The following is a 22863-nucleotide window of genomic DNA, read 5'->3' on the forward strand; positions in this document are numbered from 1 at the left end:
TGCTCTCTGCATCACGCCACGTATATCATTCTTGTCATTCTCATATCGTGATAACAGATGCGCTTAGAGCTGTTCGTTTAATCCCAACTGTCGCGAGTACGGAATTATTAGAAAAATTGCATACGAATGTACAATGCGCGAAAGCTTTTTTTGCAATGTTTTTTTCTGTGTGGCAATAATAATTTTCCATGGGCGTTAGCCTGATTTAATTAGGTTAAACTCGATGGCTTCTTAAGGACTTCTAATTTTATTTTGTAAAAACATAATTCAAAAATTAGGTCGAGTTACATTGGCAGTTCGCGGGCGCTAAATTTCACGAATTCCCGTAATAAATGAGCGCTCTTTACCGAATAAGAGGGAATATCAACAAAATTTTTCGTTGTTATAATACCTGTTTTCAAAGACAGCGTTGTATATTGATTGATCGCAAGCAACTCCGCCGGAAGGAAAGCTCTTTGTTATACTAAAGTTAATTAAAGAAAAAGAAGCGCAAGTGTATAAATTAAACATCACTCTCGATCGTAAAAAAAAAAATGACAAGAATCCTTGCGCTTTTTTTTCACTCAAACGCTCAACTATAAATTGCAAAGAAATGGGAACCCCAATAAAAAGACCGTGAAGAACTTACGTTACACGATACATTTTGCATCAAGTTACGCATTCCGATGTATCGTAACTCATGTAAAACAATTCGTAAATAGGAAATACACGGCAATCCCGAGTAAACATTGCACAAAGGAAAACTCAGTTGTGAAACTTCCCTCTCTGCATTCCTATAACTCCTACCACTTCAGATTGAAACGCAATACTATCTAAAATATGAATCAACATACCACACGCCTCATCATTAACATTGTTCCAACGTTCTTTTATCGAACATTAAAGTTTTTAAGATCGAGACTTTTATTGCAAATAGTTCTTATTATATGAGGTGCACCAATGTCGGCAGGTAATCTTTAAAACTTCATTTTTACGTCACATAAAAAAATTGTCGGTTCTCCAAGGACAGTCTAGGCCCTGATTTTCTCATAACAGTGATATTACGGGACGGATTCTCCTGAGATTTCGACACGCTGATATTCTGCGCTTGATACAGGGATATGGCTTGATTCCAGAAAAAGCTCTCTATTACATAATGTAAGTATATTAACTTTTGGGAAAATAAAAGCGCTCTTTCGTATATCTAATGTAAAGCTAACAGTAAAAATAAGATGCGTCGCGTCGGAACGTCATATGTTAAAATACCTTAAGAACTTTCGCGATAACTATGAAGGTAGTTACACTGACAGGAACATGAAGCTCTTGTAAAGCCTTGTTGTTACAACTTCCTACCGCTGGGAGCAACAATGCTGTGTCGAGCTTCATGCTTCAGAAACATGCATCACTCAATATAACAATATAACAGCGCTATGTGCAAATAAAAGTACCTTGCTCAATGGATCAAATGGCCGAGAAAAAATTTTTTGTTCGTCCGTGGAAATATAGAAAAGAATTTGCGCGAATAAATGCGCATATTGAAAAAATGAAATCACGATCGTTGCGGGTAAAACACTGTTGCAGAGGTTTATAATTTTTTTATGCAATTCTCGAAAAAGATGAAATTACATGGAAACTGCTGAGCGGATTGAAAATAACGCGTTTCGCATTACCTTTATTATTGCACACGATTTTTATATTTAAAATTATACATGCATTTTTGGAAAAAAGAAGAAATATAAGTTTTATAAAAATATATTCAAACAAACGCGCAATCAAAAATTGCAATAAAAATGCAATGAAAACAACATCTCGAAATATGGACCTTTTCGTATAAGATTTAGTTTTAATCGTAATAGAGACATACATATTCTCAGAATCCGCATTTTTTATTTTGTGAAAAAATATTTGATTTTATTGAAGACATTACGGTCTCGTTGTGATGCCAATTGGTCTTAAATGAAGCAACGTTGCATAGCAAGCGGTGATGAATCATCCTCTAGTCGCATATAAACGAAGCCGGAAGTTTCATTTGAATCTGGCCGCATTTATCAGCTCTCAGCTCGTGACTATTGAATGAAATATACGTGTACCATGCGCGCTGTATTTCGTAAGCAGCTTACCCAATTACGTACCATAGATTGCATTCATTATCTGTCTTGATGACGCCTTCGTTACATTACGACTTCACAATGTACTGAATTAAAACGATGTAAGAGATAGTGCCATCAGAAGTAAATACATTTTTTTTTTAAGTTTTGATATCCCCAATTTAAAAATATATAAATTGAAAGATTATATAATTTATATATTTATATATATGGAATGTTTCAATCACCATATGCTGTTAAGTTAACGATGTATATTAATTAAAGTTGAGAATTTTGCTTTAATCCAAGTCATATCCAAGTCGTAATGACTTTTGAGTTACAAGCAGCGAAAGTTAATCGATAATTGCACTTACTCGTATACGTAAAATCGTATTATTGACATTTATACTTCACATAATGTCGAACATTATTGTTATATAGCTAATTTTGTCTTTCAGTTTCTTATGTTATAACAACCAATTAATATTGATAAGTTGATTATTAATAACAAATTTTGTTACACCAAAATTAATATTCTTCACCGAATTTTTTTTAAATAAAACTGATGGATTTGATATTAATTATTTCCCTTAAAAATAATTATCAAACAGTTATTCTTTAAATCTAAATTTAAATCTAAATTAAAATAATAAAGTTTATCTTCGTTTTTTAATCGGAAAGTAAGTAATTTATCATTCTTATTGTCTTTTTTTCAAAAAGTTTTATCTTCTGAAAGGAGCAAACAGGTGTTTTGATTTTAATGAAGTAAGAGAAAAACGAATTACTATATAAAGAGTTTCGCACAAAGTTACAATAATAACTTAATTTATTAATCTTTCAATATTATTTTGGTCAGATTAAGATTATCTTTGTTGATCAAATAAATGTTAGATTCAATTTATAATAGCATATTAAATTCAAGGTAATCAACTCGAAATGCAAAGAACAGAATAGCTTTGTGGCTGAACATTTCGCGGCGACTGACAATCAACTGAGAACTCGGCGTGTTATTGTATGCCGTGTATATTATTGTACATTTGTATCTATACAAAGTCGGCGCGCTTACACAAGGCTAGACATGCTCATTCTAGTAGCGAAATAGGTGCACGTGGAAGACAAGTAAAGATGCCTCGAGGCGGCGAGTAAAAGGGCGACACTGCATGACGTATTTTGTAACGTTATTATCTCTCGAAACGTGGTCGCGACAAAAATCAAGAGTTTGCGTTTGTGCCTCTTACGAACAAATAACTATTATCAATCCGAGTGATTGATTAAACCCCGCGAAGTATTTTCTAACTTGTGTTAAATATTTTGTAGTTACGAAACAAAGTCAGTATTTACAGATCGCTCGCCGACGTACGTATCTGTAGGATTACTGTATACATTTATATTATTTTTTTCTGTTATTCTTTGTCACGATTTATCAAAGTACACGTCCGTTTAAAGTACCGCAATTGTAATTAACGGTATTTTCGCGAATGTTGTGTTGTGAGATGTGCAACGAAGGAACTGAGAGAAGGAGTCCTGAGAAAAGGAAGAGGCCTGGGAGGTGTTGAATGATAGCGGAGCAACCATGCGATAAGTAAGTAATTTGTTGTTTTACTTGCATTACTAGCAGAATCACTCTCGTTTATAATTATTTCACGCATACATTTTATAAAGTATTAATTATTTAGAGCATTGTTATAACTTGAATATACTTATGTTTTACAGTTCAACGTAATTTAATTCCGCTGTTGCACATATAATTAAAATAAATTATCATATTTATGGGTGAATAATTATCATGAATCTAATAATAATTATCATGAATATGACAATAATTCATATTTATAAGTAACAAATGATTATATATTTATTAGATTAGATTATTTAATTTAAATTTATTTTTATTTTTATTTATATTTATTTTAATTTAAAATTTGAATTTTGAATGTAATTTAATTTTTTAATGATATTGTTTGCAATAAATTCTTTACAGTAATTTAAAAAGGATGCTTATTAGCATCAAAAATTAAATTGATTACACAAGCACACACAAAAATTGTTATTTACATTATAAAAAAATTAATAATAACAAGAGAAATAGGATTGTTATGATATACAATAAAATTAGAATAAAATGCCATACAGTCCAAACTTAGATCTTTGACAGCCTAATATTAATTTTCGTGTGTATATACATATATTTTTCCAACCTATTTAACTGCGCATCGGACTCGAAACACAATTATTGTTGGAACATTAAAACCTTTTCTTACCCGGAATTAAATCGACTCCATTATCTGAAAACTTAATTATCAAAAGAAGAAAAATTTTGGACCAAATAAATAATAGAAAATAGACAGAAAATTATATTTCTTTTCTTAAGATTCATTGTTAATCTTCGTTAAACATCAAGCGTGTAATTTCTAACGATCTGAGTTAATTCGAGATTAAGTGGCGACATAAGAAAGGCGACTTCATCTTCGAAATTAGCAGACCGTGATAAATGTTGGCGGCAATTCTGAGGAAATTAAAAACGCATTTGCTGGAGGATAAGAGATCTCCGTTGCAAATGTTTTCCGCGACAATTGCGATCACTTTTGATTCGCCACGTGCGTCACCTTCCTTCCTTTGTGCGTTCTCCGCATAACTTTTAACAAGACTTTTCTCTACATCTATAATTACGTAAACGACGATAGAGTCAAGCCGAGCGTTATTCTATTGCGTGAAAAGCGGAGGAAGCGCTTTTTTCCACGGTGCTATTTTGTAACGTCAGAAAAAACATTTGACGACATTGCGATAGCTTCTGCTTCGCTTTTTATTCCGTGCCTTGCAAAACTACATGCAAAATTGATTGCCAAATAATTTTCGTTGGGTACGCTAGAAGCTAGAAGCCATTCTGTCCGTTTACAATAAGTATAATACGAGCAAATGTAATTTAATAAGTGGTGTGTTTAAAGTTTGAACACAAACACTGACTCGTAGAATTAAAATTTACATTTACTTAGGAGAGTAAGAGTCGAGCGGAGATTTTATTATAACGTTCGTATGTTGAAATTAAGTTTCACAGATTTGCAATTTACTGTATTCGCGTTTTCAAGAACCGAATTATTCTTTTACATATTTCACAACAGATGTTCTATAATCACATGCCACAATGAGTCTGTACGGACGAGTTCTTGCAATCATTTTTATAATTTGTTACTTAATTTTTTTTTACTATGGTGCCTAGCAAAGCGTGCTACGAAAAAAGCATGCTATAAGTTTTAATTAAGATTTTAATGTAAGATTTTTTAATTAGATTTTTTTAAAGAAAAAATTATTATAAAATATTATCGGGACACAATTGTACACCGTTAGCCTTTTTTTGCTCTCCCCGCCCTAGCTCTCTCTTTTCTTCGTTATATACATCTTACAACTATGTAATTTATAAAAATTTGATTAACTTGTAGAGTCTGTTCATAATTTGTTCACACATTGTCCAGACCGGTAGGATAAACTTATCGATCGACAGCGTGTGTTCGATTGCATCACTTTATCTGCTGCATGCATATGGGACGTCAAGGAGGTAAATGCGAGTAAGAACACGCGGTTGATTGAATTCAGGTATGGAAAATCAATGGACTGGCTGTGGTTTGATGCAAAACAGAGAATAAATATACCTGTACTATCGCTCGGTTGCGCGACGAGAATTATAATCAATAGTTAATAAATTTAAAGAGCTTGGTACGTTAAATATCGCTTCGTACTGTACGGAGGGTAGAGACGTTATTAAGATTTTATTCAAGACCATTTCAAACGCAGCCGATCCATCGTGATAGACATCTATGAAATTTCCATCGATATACGCTAATTAGTACTAGGAGAATTGTAAAAGATACTTAATAGTCTCAAACTCGAAGAGAAGCACTGTTAAGAACCCGGCAGTTGGCGAACTTTCGTACATATTGCGACGGCTTAGTTCGCAACTCTGTTAGCTGACTCTGTTAGCAAATACCGAAATTTCTCGTCATAAGAGGTTTAATCATTTCCTTTTCTCGCGAAAGGAAATAATTGAACATAATTATAAAGTTCGATTAAACTCGCGTTCCCTCAACATTGTGTTACCTTAGTGGATCGCCTTATTCCCAAAACTGATGTAGTTATGCAAGTATCAACTCGCAATCGAGCCAACTATCACGCGTAGGACAAATTTCCTCTTGCTTCTACACACAAACATACGTGCACGTACACACCAAGGTCAAAGGCTTTAATTGAATATCAGGAACGCGATTACGCGGAGCTAAATTTTATTCATCCCTCGTCATAAACTTCCCTTAATTACGTCTTTATGCAACGTGTATCTACGATGTTAATAACGAAGTTAAAACATCTTTCATGGCGCACCGAACACAGAGTACATTTGCGAAATTATTTAGCACGCACGTTTCCCTCGAGGAGTACGAATCGCACGATGATGGTTTAAAATGAATTTCTCTTCAGCAGTGGAGAACAGTCGAGAGCTGTCATTAATTGATCGATGGAAATATGGAAATCTCAATAGTCTTTCTAGTTATACGAATTTAACGATTTCTGAAACAGACGTGCGTAACCGGAGGCTATGAAACTTCAACCGTATCAGACTCCGTTAGCTTAATTAAATTTGGAGATCCGCTTACACTCGTCGCATAATTGCTAATAACCACGAATTTATAAGATATACTCTATTGTTGCATAAATGCAATGCATTCATCGTAAACACAACACGATGCAATTATATGAAACGGAAAGAAGTTTATTATTTTCGTAGTATACACATCAGTCGCTGAAAAGACTGCCGAGAGAAAATATCGGCAAAAAAGCTCTTTCGCGGTCAGTAGCTTATATTTAATTTGTTGTGGATCTGAAAACCTTGATAAATTTTACAGGACTTCAGCGGGAACACAGAAAGAGAGAGAGACAGAATCGTGCGTTTGAAAATTCCTGCAGATAACAATCTTGATAGATTTCATTTTTATTTCATTTCTAATAGAGTTATTTTCTAATTTCGCAAAAATGTAATTGATTTGCTTTGCAGTATAAAATACAGTGTAAAGCAAAACTAATTAGATTTTTGCGAAATTAGAAAATAACTCTTAGAAATAACATAAAAATAAAATCTATCAAGATCGTTATCAAGAATTTTTAGACGCACGAATCTCTCTTTTTTTCTCTCTCTCTCTCTCTCCCCCTCTTTCTCCCCCCTTTCTTTCTCTGTTGTGTATCGCGTTTCAAAAATAAACACTGCTATTCCGATTTGATTTCATTATATATCACCGTTATATTCATCATAAGCTCGACGATCCTGCGATAAGCCGATGTGCAGTAAGGTCAGGTCTGCAATATGAGATTAACTTCACAGTCGTTATATCGCGTACGTGGTCTAATCCAATCTATTTAAGCCTTGTGTCAGACGATCACGAACATTGCATTGATAATAAGCCGCGTGAGTCGGTCTAAGTCTGATATTAGATTAAATTCAATCGAGCAATCATGTCACGGGTCATCGAGACCTTCCGTTAATCATGCAACCCATTTCGACGTTCCTCGTATTCGAAACGCAGAAGCAACGAGGCACCTACATTAGGAGCCGATACTCTAATCGGGATATTAACAGTAGATACAGTAACAAAGTTTACCAAGCTCGTTTATCGCGAAATTTGGATTAACTTTTGGGCGAACGTTTCCTCATCTCTGCGAATCCGCATTATCTTAAGCGTCCTAATGTCGTAGCATTATGCTGGTGTTTAATACTTCGGTAGTAGTGGAACGGCAAAATGTCAGTGTCGCGCGGCGCGTAACGAAGAACACGCTTCAAAGAGAGTGTAAAGGACAGGGGGCGGTTAGACTTTGAAGACGGCTAATTTAATGGTCGCGCAGTGCCAACGACGACGACGACGACGACGACGACGACGACGATGTCTCGATCGATCATTAAAAGAGCGGAAACCTGCCGCGGTGGTACTTCTCCGACGTCGTTTGCACGGCAACATTTCCTGTGTACGAGCACCCTGGGTGCTAGATCGACGACCGCAGGCCGCGGGCGAGCACGAACAGTTTCAGTCGCTTAGAAATTCTCGGTGGGATTTGTATACGTACGAAGAGTTAATGGGTAATTAATTTCGAATGCAAAGTGACTTATCGAAAATTTTGATAATATTCGACGTAGAAGCGATTTCTCCACTCATTTCTCACTGAAATTAGCGACGGTATACGGGAAAACTTTGTTCGCGCGTTGACAGAATCAACAAGTAACACGAGTTCGGAATTTGACGATACTTGGAAGAGCGTCGCGTAAAAATATGCATAACGTTTCTCTACATCGCGGCGTCGCCTTATTTGAATTTATATTTTTTGAAAAAAAGATTGTGCGTCTGAATGATATTTTATTCATTGTTCTGTCCACATAATTTTTTCGCTCGCGGTTTCTAGCAAATCTTTAAAATGATTGTTACATTGCAGCCATAGCATCAATTAAATCGTTATCAGAAATAGCCTGTAGTAACCGACATGTAACTTGCCAAGAAATAGAATTTGGGTGTATTATACTCCATCGACTAAAGACCGACATATAATACGGTCGCCCGTAATTACTTGGTTAATAAACGGGACAACGTAAATGCTGAGAAACTCGTATAGGTAGACGAACGCAGTAAGGTAAAACGGTTAATCGACTTGGTACAGTGATCAAATTTGCATCAAAGTCTTATATACTGATTTTCTATTGCGTTCTGTTGACCGTCACGCGTCAATAAAAATAGCGAGAGTAGAACAATTTAAGTCATCATTCGTTTTAGAAGCGTCTAGTTATATAAAGAAAATTATACGCACGTCTAAGTACGTTTACGATTATTTCAGCAAACTCGATAATTTCACATAAGTTTCAATACAATATGTAATATTTCATGTGTTATTAATACAAAACTAATATGACGTACACTATGACTATACGTTTACACGGCGGTTTGTAATCCGGTTTAGTAACTACCGTATAATATTATCCGATCCAAAATTTTTCTTCTTCGGATTATAACGATTATTTAAGGATCGATATTCTGGAGACACCGTCTCAACCAAAAATATGCAGAAAATATTAAAAACACTGATATTAATTCTCCATCAGAGATCTAAAGATAAAAAAATGTATATAAATAGTTACGGTAAATCTAATAGAATGTAAAAGACGTAGATTTAGTGACTGTAAATAACTGCTACTACTAGGTATATTTACTTTCAAAAACAATTTCAAAAAAATTTTCTTTGTAAATCGTTTCAAATTTTGTTACTATATTTTTGTTTGTTGATGATCTCTACTTGTGTGTGAAATATCATTAAATTGGTATAAGTATTTTTTTACACTTTTCTCTATAAAACTTTCTGTAAAACGGATATTCAAAAATTGATAACTTTTTATCTAAATTGTGAATCGATCTGAAATTTAGCCCCGAACTTTGAAAGAGAATACAGAATATAATATTAAATTTTCATCAACTTCGTAGCATTTTGACTAACTAACCAGAACATCCTTAACATCCCGCATTTTCTGTTTTCTTTTTCTTTTACTTTAAAGATTTCGTTGAAATATATTTACCTTTGCCATAAATAAATAAAATTTGAAAAATAATTTATTAAACATAAATTTATGTACCTTTATTTAATGTAGACTATCTTTTCTTCAAATTAGCTTTAAAAAGCTCTTTCTTTATATATATTATATACAGTATTATTAACATCAAGCAATGCCGTAGTAGGCACAAAATATCAAATTTTTCCTAAAAGCGTAATTTTAAATAATATAATAATAAAATTAATATTAATTAACTCGATATTCTAAAAACAGCAAAGAAATTAATTACATGTATTAAAAACATATGTTTTTTTTTAACATAACAATAACTTTTATATGAATATGAAGTGACAGAGGCAGTAAACATGTAACAATGCTGATTATTTAATCGTGCTGCAGATTTACAATAATTTGAATAAATTTGCATCTTTTCAACAAACTCGATGGGTTCACTTTGTAATTTAATAATACTTTAAAATAACACTTTAAAAATCTCGATTCAATCTCCTTCGTGTGAATATGCAAATTCTTTTACATCAATAAATAATATTGTTATTGCGTCTGTTCAATGATACCTACCACCGCATACAGCATGTCATGTCAATATTAAATGAAATTATCAAGTGTAACTTTTATATTATTAACGCTGTATAACGAACCTATCGATCAAATTCTTTTATTACCATTCTTATGTAAATTACATATAAATTAACGAACAGTTGACGAAATTAAGATACCTAGAACGCCTACAAATGCACGGAAAGTGCGTTGAGAAACTTATTAAACTTGCTCTGTTATTGTATTGACGAATTGTGTTTGCCCAAATAATTGACCTGATTCGTATGCAAAGTCAATATACATATGCGCTCGAGCTAATAGGTTTATGACAGATTTTATACATAAAATGCATTAGCGATATATATCATAGGTTTTTAAATAGTCCTATCTTTTTATGTTTGTTAGGTCATATTTTATCGTTTAAAAAATTAATATAATATAACTAATTATAATAATATAAATGACAGCACTATATAAATATTAATCTCAACTTTTCTTCTCGAACCAGTAAATGATAGCGCATATTTTTATCATTTTGTTCTTAAGGTATAACGTTGTATCACACGATTGATTATCAACAAAAACTGTGGAAATCTCAATTATTAACTGCTTTATAATCGGCGAAATCGCTAAAGAATTGATTTGTGGCCAAGGTCGCCAGTATGATTTAAATTTTATCGTTTAGGTAATTTCATTTGCGTTTTATCTCTTTCTAGTTCTACGGAGACAAAAGGTTCCAGTTAATATTAACGTTATCCGACGTCGCGTCGCCGAAATTAAAGACGTTTCCGATTTCATCTATAATATGTTACGTTAATTAAAAATCATAAAAATCGTGAATTTTATCGAAAGATATGTATATCTTTCTGTCTTTTTTTCTTATAATACATGCATGTATTATTAAGTCTGCATTAAAGACAATTCATAATTCAGATTTTAGGACAGAGTCTCGTCTGTATAAAATTAGATTTGTTCTACAAAAACATTATTATGATCTAAATTATACTTAAATTTCTCTAGAGAGCGCGATATTCTGTTATTTCTGTTTTCCAGTGTATCTTGTTGTTCATGAAAATGTAAATGGACACATTCCTGATGCGTGACGTGGGTGGTACATGTATATGTAGCATTCAGCAACGCCGCGGCGGTGAGTAACATTGAGCTAACAATTTCTAAAGTTACGTGGCACTGTTCGCTTGCGACAGTAAACCACTGGCGAATTTGCAGCTATATATACAACTGATACAGCGTGTTCAAAAAATTTTTCTTAGCTGAACAATTTATCAGCGCGTACGTACGCGAAGAAAACTGCCGTGATAAATAACGAAGAAATTCTTTTAGGCCATTCAATATTATAAAAATCGTTAAAGCGAGACACACCATTTCACTTCGTTCTTCGATGTAATAGAAATTGGAAGTAACACGCAGCATATTTTTGAAACGTCAGGAACAAAGATTATCGTCCAAGGTTTTACACTTCGCGAAAAATGTTGCGCGCTCGTTATATCCGAGCAAACCGCCAATTTTCCGCGTCGATAAGTTCCGATATGAAAGTTCATGAATAATGAAATAATCGCGCGCAGTATATTCTGCAAAGTTTTCAGCATTACATGTATGTATATACATATACGTTGCCTGTCTCTGCACTGTATTCGATATATTATGAGACCGTCTAGACTCTAGATGAAAGGTACTGAAGTTACATTGGTGGAGCTTGATGTTATTATCAAGACGTACGATAATTTCAGGAATTATTCAATATCCGCTGATAAAGTACATGTATTGGGTTGGCAAATAATAAGTTTGTTCGGTTTTTGCTTCGGTGCAAGTTCAATCCGATTCACTCTTTTTTTCTCGGCGTTATCGCATAACTCAAATGCGCATTTGAAAGCGTATGTTTCACATAACCTTTCTGTGAATTTTGATTTGGCTAACATCAGTAGTGTGCTGCGTAGCTGTGAAAATGGAAGTAAATAACGTGCATTATCGTCATATTTTGCTCTATTATTTCAAAAAAGACAAACAAGTTACTCATAAAAAGATATGATGTGTATATGGGGATGATGTCTTAACAGAACGCGTATATCAAAAGTGATTTGCCAAATTCCATTCTGGAGATTTCGACGTCAATGATGCGCTTCTCTCCGGTCGCCCAACCGAGATTGATTCGAGTGATGTCAGTGATGTCAAGACCATCATCGATGAAAATCCATTCCAATCGGTGCGAGAGATTGCTACGGCACTTAATATATCTCATACAAGAGTAGAAAACCCTTTGCGCCAGCTGGAATACGTTTCTCGGCTCAATGTTTGGGTGCCGTATAAATTAACCGAGGCCAACTTGGCCACTCACATATCCCATCTGCGATTAGTTGCGGAAACGCCAAGAAAACAACCCATTTTTTAAACGGATGGTGACGGGCGATGAAAAATGGATCGTCTACGATAATGTAGCGCGTAAAAAATCATGGAGGTACAGCGAGCCGCCAAAGACAACCTCGAAGGCGGGATTGCATCCGAAGAAGATCATGCCCTCCGTATGGTCGAATTTCAAGGGTGTCATCTACGAGCTGTTACCATCAGGCAAAACGATTGATTCAACCGTATACTGGTGGCAGTTAACGAAATTGGACCAAGCAATTCGCACAAAACATCCAGAATTGGTAAATCGCAAGGGTGTTGTCTTCCACCACGACAACGCCAGACCCCATACGTCATTGATCACCCGGAACAAATTGTTTAGTCTTGGCTAGGATATTTTGCCTCATTTTGCGTATTCACCGGACCTGGCCTTTTCTGATTATCATTTATTCCGGTTGTTGCATAACTCTATGAACGGGAAAACCTTCAAAGATGAAAAAGCCATCAAAAGACACCTGGATTGGTTTTTCCGCCGATAAGCCCTAGAAATTTTACGAACGCGGCATAATGAAATTAGTGGAAAGATGGCAAGAGGTCATCGATAAAAATGGTCAATATATAATTGATTATGTAAGCGCAGAGAAAAATTAACGGAGCTACCGAGACTCGAACTCGGGATCCTTCGCTCACACGCCTAGCACTTAGGCTGCTACCCCACGACTGCTCCACTACTACGCTAATTTCTCCGATCCCTCATCAATACTGGCCCTACGGCCCCAAATCTCCTACAATTATTTATTTTGTGTATCAAAAAAATTGTGTTTTATATTCCACTCTAAAAAACCACACAAACTTATTTGTCAACTTAATATATACATGTCGGAACGCCCAGACGAGATCTCAAACACGCGAAGAGGAGAGAGTGCAAGCGCTCATGTCAACCAGATTGTAGGACGACTTTGCATAATATGCCATAGTGGTCATGAGGTTTATAATTGTGCAAAATTGAAAGGCGGCCAGAATGTCTAACATTAGGCGTTTATGCTTTAATCCTTTCGGTACGGAACGACCAGGACGCGAACGGCCTCGCCGAAACACCGATCTGCTGATATACACGATTCAGCCGAAAGAGCTAGGCACATAACACGTGGCTGCGTAGCGATAGTAAGATTCAAGAAGCATCGACTGCGGCTGATTTGAAACAGGTAGAGTAGAGTACACGCGTCAATACTTCTAATCGCGTCGGCGAAAAGAGCCGCAATAATTTAGCCTATCAAACTAATGTAATGTCAATGATAGTGACATTTTTGCACACGGTGTGGATATGGGCTACTACCGACAGCTCAAGATGCTTGAGGAAGTGCGCGTTCCGAGGAGGATTGTGGTGATAAAGATCGAGATGCACGGTTTTCGTGCATCAAAAAGAGCGTGTTTGTACCTCAGGTCAGTCGACAGGAAGAATGAGCGGAGATGCAGATAGATTTGTGTCAAGTCGCGCGTTATGCCAGTAAAGAAAATCAGCCTGCCCCGTCTGGAATTATGTAGGGCGCTGCTATTAGCGAGGTTGATGAACAAAGTTGTCGGGGCGCTCGCGTTGCGGATTGATGAGAGGCATTGCATTGGTGTGACTTCACAGTGTACAGTGGTCTGATCCTCTGGATCAGCAAGGAATCATCACACTGGAAGACCTTTATAGCCAATCGGAGACACGCTAATTTTCGGGAGAAGAGAAAAGTCGGAGCGTGACGATCCGTTCCGCGAGAACAGTACGAAACGAGACACCGTAACGTGACATGTAAATTGAATAGAATAAACTTTGTAAGAAAGTCACAAGTAGCAATACTCATATCTCCACTCAAGTCTAATATAAAGGAATCGTAAGACCCGATTGTTCCAAAAATTATTTCCAAGAGACTCAATTCAACTGTGGAGCGGGACGAATACACGAGGTGGTCGGAACGGACGAGATATCAAATAATACGTATAAACGCGCGAAAAATAAGAGAAACTCTAAATTATTAATTTCTGCGTCCGTTTCGATTATTTATACTATTCTAGTATATTGCGATCGACCATAATTATATTATCACGAAATTATATATTATTATCTGTACCTATAAATTGGAAGGCAAAACAAGTGGAAAATTATATTACAAGCTCGATTACACATAACAGGAAAACAAGATAACAGAGTTTGCGAATTGTTGTATGTGTCATGTTTACGCAGTTTCAGTTTACCAGTTTCATTGCAAGTCTGCACATATAGAGTGTCCTATTTTATTCTTTCCATGTGATTATTCTCGAAAGTAATGATTATTGGAAACATATTTTAGATCATAATTATTTTGTTTTGAGAATAATTTATATGGTCTGATATATTTTCTTCGACTAATAGTGTCAGAGATAATTCTGTGAAAGGATTAAAATAAGACATTTCCTATAAATTTTGCTTTCAATCTCGCGAATTTTATATCTGATAACAATCGTTATTATAATGATACTCTCTAACTCTCATCGAATTGATAATACGGATAAAATTAAGAAGAAAAAAGATTTTATTTGCCCCAGGAAATATATATCGATTTGATTGAACGGAACAATAATGAGGTGGATCGCCTTGTGTTGTATAATAAGTAACACCGTAGTGACATTTATAGCTATTCGACGAAACGTATCTCTTATCTTCGTAATTTTTTTCAAGTTTATTTCAGTTTCCTCCAGACAAATTATTCCTACTAAAGTAATAGCGATAAGAAATAAGGGGGAAACTTGGATGTATTTTTAGTAAAGGATAAGATTTTATCACATTAGATAACATTCCACCTTCGATGACGCAGAACGTATAACTCCACTTTATGCAATATGCTATTTTGAATCCTTAAATAATTATCGTATTTAAATATAAATATTTGGATATATATGATTCGTATGAATCATTAAGATAGCTTGTTGAATAAATTTAAGTAGTATAATATTTTATATTATAATATTTTATTTATTAATCTTTATTAATATGAAGCAACAGATTAAAAAGAAAACATAATTTTAAACAACATTATTTCTATTCTTAAAAATGTCATTTCATTAAATTGAATTACTCAAGAATCAAAAAGTTTAGACCGTATAATTCCTTCGCGACGAAGAAATTATACGGAGGTCTGTGATTACGTAACACGAAATTATTCCCATGATGCTAAAGATTCTGCACAGTCGAAGTAGTTAAAAGTGTCATAAATTTTAGAGGATGATCATGAGCCGCTTCTCTAACGAGAGAAAAAAAAGCGCGCGTTCACTGGTTCGAAAAGAAAGAAAAAAAGAAAGATTGTTTGTCATAAAAATATTTCTTTAGTATTTCATTAAGGATGTATGGGTGACATCTCAAAACATTACCACAAAAATCTAAAAATTTCATAGATTGTTCTATTATTACGTCTAAGTATCTGTGTAAAATTTCAGCACAATTTTCTTACTGGTTTAAAAGTTATTGTAATTAAGGATGTATTGGAGGTATTTTAAATATATTCAGAAAGTGCTGTAAATTGTTTCTAAATTAAATTAACAATACTCTGTAAAATTTTGAAGTTATTTAAGAGTTATTTAAGTTTAAAGTTGATAAAATTAACATTATCCCTTATAGAGAATAGACATTTTTGCTGTAAATATAAATAAAATATAAATAAACCATTAAGATATCTTAAACTCCATTAAGATCTTAAACTTTTTTTATGTGTAAAACATACATCATTGATATTGTATTTTAAGTTTCAAAATTTTTTGCCACAAAAAAATTTTTTTAATTGTTTAAACAATACTAATTATTTAAATAACAAAAAATCATACTCAAACTGTTAACGGTAATCCCTTCTAACATATAAAAAATGTTGAGTTGTTTGACATACATGCAAAGTCTTCTTTTATTGAATGTTTAACTTTTAGCAAGGACTGTACGACCCATACATCCTTAAGGACACACGTGGATCTTCTTCCGCGGAAATCGCAATGAGCGGTCATTAAATGCATTAAAATGATTTCGAAATCATTATCAACGCGAGATAATAATAATATAATAATTGTATATTGTACATTGCATATTGTGTAACGTGATTCGCGAACGAGGTCAAAAGAGAAAAACTCTATTTATCTCTCACCGTTGGAACAATGATTAGTTAGACCGTCATTTTATACGGCCGCCAACAAATGATTCTTATAAAATCATTACTTTATATTAATCATATAGCAAGAATTATCATAATGTATTACCAATTGGACGTCATGATAAATCGAGAAGGCAGCAATCGTATTGAAAATATCGAATGTAGATAAATACTTTTTATTCACTTTCTTCTAATATACATATGTACCGATCGTTTTTATAAATAAAATAAAATTGTTCGACTGAAATTGTTTGAATCGACAGAAATTATTATTAAAACTAACTACGATCATTCGGAATAATTTCGTTCCTTAGCAAGAGTCAACGTTTCAAATAAAATAAGTAATTGCGAAATAGGATCTATTTTTATCTCGGAATGAAACTTTTCGATCTAACGGACAATGCTTTCATACTGCACAAGTTCTGCTGCACACTAGAGATTAATACTGCTTACGATATCGCAACGTGATAGACAAAATCGTTTAAAGTTATCCGCAGTGCAGGCGATGGCCATTCAGCGGAGTGAAAACAAAAATGAATTGGGCAATAATTTCATTAGTATATAACCGCGAAATGTCGCGAAGAATAGTACGCGGAGTCTTTTCACGTTTATCATTTAACTGTTGAATTTATATTTGGTGCATCCGAATGACATCACACCACATATACATACATGGCCATTTAAATAGTAAATGCTGTTAACACGATGGTTTTCTACAGTTGAGTTTGTGTCGCTTTGTGTATCGAAAACGTAAATAGACGAGTTACAGTTATATCACGTCTGAATACACAAAACAAAAGTTACACGTGCACCGGCGATATTAGATTCGTAATATCGTGTAATATATCCCGATATATTTTCATAAAGATTTAACAGGCCATAGATGACGACAGAGTAATAGTAATATTTAATGATTGAGAAGAATACTGTTACAAGACGATGTATGTGTGTATATACATATATATATATAATTAATCGATTGCATTTATATATTGATGACTACGCATACAGATGTCATAATTTTCCTCTTCAATAGAAAGTAACGGTCAAGTATTCCCAGAATTCTGATAAACTTAAGAGAGAAAAAATTCCTTTTAATTTATAAATGACTGATTTATAATATATTCGTAGAAGTATACATAGATCTTCATTTTAAGATAATCTGCAAAAATCGATTGTGCTATTCGACAGAAAACATTTCGTAAATTTATTATAGATAGATATTATACAGTTGACATCCCAACACTTATATAAATTGGACTTGCGGTAAAATATGAAATCAGTGTCTCTTGAAAATTGTATGACAGTCAAACGAGATTTTATTGGAGAATAATAGCTTTTATCGCACGAAGATGAAGAATCGCGCTAAAGTACTATATACATATAATCGATCGTAATCTTATTATCCATTGAAAATCTTGTTATCACATCTCTCATTAAGCATATTTGCCTATTAACTTTAAGCCGCGTATAAATATAGTTTGCAATAAATTTACCTAGATTTTACTGCCTGCCATTTTAAATTAGACTTATGTGAAGAGACTTATTAATGGTGTCATTAATTTGTGCAATTAATATTCACGCTCAAGCCCGCAAATTTTAATGCTGCACGCATCGTCACTCGCCTCGTCTATAGTTAGCGACGTATAAAATATCACAGCACCCTATCGATAATCAAATAGTGATTTTGCGGCAGTGAACGCACACGTGCGTAGTAATCGCATCATAAAAAATGAAATGTCTTCTTCCATCGGTGCACATTATTATAGAAAGTGCCATATATTAAATGACGCAGAAATCGAGGAAAGAAAATCACGGATAATATAACAATTTACTCTGCAAACTGACCTAAGATGTCATGACTGGTAAGAGTAGACGCTTCAGCAGAAATATGAAAAATTTATATCCTTTCTCTTGTGGAAAAAATGATCAAAAAATTGATTGCAGATGAATCACACACACACACACACACACACACACACACACACACACACACACACGTTTTTTTATAATTTCGGGAAATAGTTTTTTTTCCAATTGGCATAATTTCAATAATTATTAATTGGCCCGGTTTGCTTCATAATAATACTAATTATAAAATAAGAATTAGCGTTTTACGCAAATAGAGCTATATACAAATAGAGTCGTGGAAATCACGCATTTGGCGTAATTAAAGCTTTAAATAACACTAGTGCACTCTCTCTCTCTCTCTCTCTCCTTTTCTTTCTCTCTCTAGGCTGGTCTCTCGAGGTTGCCACACAGAAGTATCAAACTTCACTCAAGTATTTGGATTCTCGTCACTCGATCCGGGTTCAACAGCAAAGCGTCACATTAAAATCAAATGTCGAATCAATAGATGTCACACGCCAATAAAAGTATATTTACTATATCACGTATAATTTTCTATACAATGTTGTAAAACGCACGACAATTTAATCGCTGCAATGAAATGCTGCAAGTCCATTCAATCACTATTTTACTTTGACCGCATCGAAATGTAACAAATTCCATATAAATTTGTGAAAAGCAAAGATCCATTTTTTTTTCAATCACTGATAATATTTTTTTTCAAATTCTGCATTTGATTCGTTTTAATGCTTTAATCGCGAACAGCGTGTTGAAACTGAGCATCCATAAATTAATTAAAGAAAGATCGTGGAATTAGCTAGTGAAAATCGTGGAATAAGCTAATAAAAAAAATTATAAAGAATTTACATGCAGAAACGATAGTAAAAATTATGTACATGTGTCTAAAACAGTTAAATGCAAATATTTCACACTATACTTCACAGATTTTGTTCTATAATATCAATTTTAATTAAAATTTTATATCAATTTGCATGAAAAATGAGGACATCTCATTGTCAGTGTAATTATTTTATCACTTGTATATAAAATTTTTAAATAATCCACGATTTTTCTTCTTTTCTCACATACATATATACATTGTGTGTTAAGTAATGAAGATAGCATACATTTTATATTAATTCTTTACTCTTTCCGAAACTAATTTCCCGTTAAATGTGATGATATCTCATTAAATCCAATAACCACCACGAACTGCAAATCTATTAAGCTTAATCGAACGAATCCAACGCATTCCCGTTTACATTAACGGGCAATTAACGACAATTACACTAAACCTTGATAAATCTCAACCCGCATTCAATCTGCGTTAATCCTTTACGCTTTTGATTGTCAATGTTACGATGGACACGTCGTGTTACGTGTTTTACGTTAATGACGCTAATACTTATTCCGCATGATATAAATGGCCATTTAATAGAACACCGCGCAAAACAAATATACTTTTATTTATTATGTTTAAATTACTAATTATTTACATTGTTAATTAATATTTTCCCGTTTTACATAAAATATACGAGATGGAAATAAATTTTATCCATATTAATGGACATTAATGTAGAAAGTGAGTGAATATTCTACGTTAATATATAATAGGAAAATATTAATTAACAATGTAAATAATTAGTAATTTAAACATAGTGAATAAAAAAATATTTGTTTCGCACGGTGTTCTATTAAATGGCCATTTATATCATGCGGAATAAGTATTAGTGTCATAACGTAAAACACGTAACACGACGTGTCCATCGTAACATTGATAATCAAAAGCGTAAAAGATTAACGCAGATTGAATGCGGGTTGAGATTTATCGAGGTTTAGTGTACTTGTCGTTAATTGCCCGTTAATGTAAACGGGAATGCGTTGGATTCGTTCGATTTAAGCTTAACAGATTTGCAGTTCGTGGTGGACATTGGATTTAATGAGATATTATCACATTTAAAATTAGTTTCGGAAAAAGAAAAGAATTAATATTAAATTTATACTATTTTCATCACTTAACACACAAGCCCAAAATACGACTCACCTGTGAGTTATACGCCGCCGCACAGAAAGAGAGTCCAACTTGTCGAGAAATCCCGTTCAAAACGTGAGTAAGCGACGCACGAATGCAATCGATAACGCGCAATTACGAATGCAGCGAAAAATAAGTGTCGTCGCAAGAGAAAAAAGAAACGATAGCGTGTATCGGCTCGGAACCGATGCGATCGTGCGATCTGTATGACTGACAGAAACACAAGTGCGCACCGCGAGCCCGAGCTTCACCTCTTTATACCCTCGAACTTGCACCTGTGCTTGCGCAGACCGGCCCCTTAAGCTCCATCCGCTCATTTCCTTCGTCAGACGGACGCGCGGAGTTAGCTACATGTGCACCAATAATGCATTCTGCTTTCTGCTTGAATGCCTAGCATTTGTAAAATAATTGAGGGCATGTGTACGCATTAACGACGTATTTTGATTCTCGTCCAAGCGACACGAGGTTGCCGGAGCTTTCGTCACACAAATCGTATTTAAAAGTAATGAAGTTTTTCAGTATCTCGACCTCGAAGCGATAATACATTGACAAATAATAAAACGTTTTCCATAGAAACACTGAAAAAAAGTTTGGTTAGAATAACCTAAGGCTTGGTGAAATAGCTTCAACTAAAGGGTTTAGTGATTATAACCGAATTTGTTAATATTAACCAAATTTGTTAACATTAACCAAATATTTCGTCATAATCACTAAACCCTTTAGTTGAAGCTATTTCACCAAGCCTTAGGTTATTATAACCAAACCTTTTTTTCAGTGAATAGAAAGTAAAATACACAAAATAATTTATCTTACAACTTTTTAAGTTTATCAGATAATTTACGGAGATAGTTAAGTAAATAGAAGTAAATAGAAGTTGGCAAGAATGACGGCCAGAATTAAATTGTGCGTGAGGATAGATACAATAAATTTTGCGCAGGTGAAACAAGGATCGCAGATACCTATAAATAAATCTGGGGGTTAATGAGTACATTGGAAAAGATACTTATTATTCTGAATTTTAATTATAATGCTTAGATTTTGAAATCTTAATAGAGATTTTAATTATTAATGCTATTTTATATTGAATTCAATGTAGCAAGTATATTATGATTTGTCGAAAAGTGATACTTGACCGCAAACTGCTGGAACGCGAATTGCTGCAGAGTGACAGTTTGACGAGATAAAATTCGAGCCAAGTCGAGATTTCGAACCTCAGAAAATCGCCGATACGGTTGCTGAGTCGACATCTTGAAAGCAATCGAAAGAAATTGCAATCGTATTAAGTATTTGTAAGCCTTATTCGATGTCAGACTCATCGATTTATCAAATTTTCACTTAATGTCGATAAGATAAATTTTTTTAAACCGCTTGGGATAATTAATATCTTTTATAATATGTATATATAAAAACTTATACACACACACACACACACACACACATCATATACACATATATTATATATAATTACTTAAATAATTGAGGACATAGCCAAATACTTTCAAAAAGAATCTATAAACATATTAAATTATTATTTGTCTAATTTATCTTGTAGATAAAATTTATATAATTACAGTAAATAAATCTCTTCGAATAATCATGATCTTTCAAAAGAAAAAAATCTTTGGGATGTTGTTCATCCGATAAAAAAAGTGAGTTACGAAATATACATTTCGTGCTTTGTCACCTATTGCGGATAATTATCTTGAAATGAGTTTACGAAACGAAAGAGAGGTAAGGCGGAAGTGTCTGGAGATTTATCTAGCCTTATGATATCGCCTCTGACAGCGAAATTGCTTGAATCACTACTTTCCTTTATAATATGTTACACGCTTCGCGAAGCCTTTACGACTGCTGATGGAATTACTAACCCTTACTAAACCTCACACTATATTTCGGCTTAATCGTTATTTGTTTTTCACGAAAATAGATTATTATTTTTATCAATTGATTGATACATATTTCTTGATAAATTATGGATGTATAGGTATTACAAATATATTCTTTCTTAATATATGTACATTATGTATTAATATATAATATTGTATTACAAGCAGCATTAAAATTATTATGTTTATAATAAACCTTTACCCTCATTTTAAGCAAAGTACTAAAAAACTCTTTCTTTTCATTTTAATTATGTGTACTACAGGTAATCTGATACAATTACAAATGTAACATACTATTTTACCGGAATGTGGTAATGTCCGTTTGTCATCGACCGGCATTTGTTTTTAGAACAAACGTAGAGTATCACCATGCTATGGTAACATGACA

The 22863-nt window shown here is 33.7% G+C and overlaps 1 protein-coding gene across 1 annotated transcript in view; it reads right to left on the reverse strand.

Moving 5' to 3' along the window:
• LOC112462203 (calexcitin-2) overlaps positions 1-20824 on the reverse strand; it is a 34146-nt gene extending 13322 nt beyond the window's left edge. Inside the window, exon 1 of the mRNA XM_025027843.1 lies at positions 20602-20824. The gene's annotated coding sequence lies outside the window, so the exon portion shown is untranslated. The remainder of the gene's footprint in view (positions 1-20601) is intronic.
• Positions 20825-22863: the final 2039 nt, after the last annotated feature.

Source organism: Temnothorax curvispinosus, unplaced genomic scaffold, assembly GCF_003070985.1.
Source record: "Temnothorax curvispinosus isolate PA1 unplaced genomic scaffold, ASM307098v1 QBEX01001321.1, whole genome shotgun sequence".
In the NCBI taxonomy this organism is placed as follows: Eukaryota; Metazoa; Arthropoda; class Insecta; order Hymenoptera; family Formicidae; genus Temnothorax; species Temnothorax curvispinosus.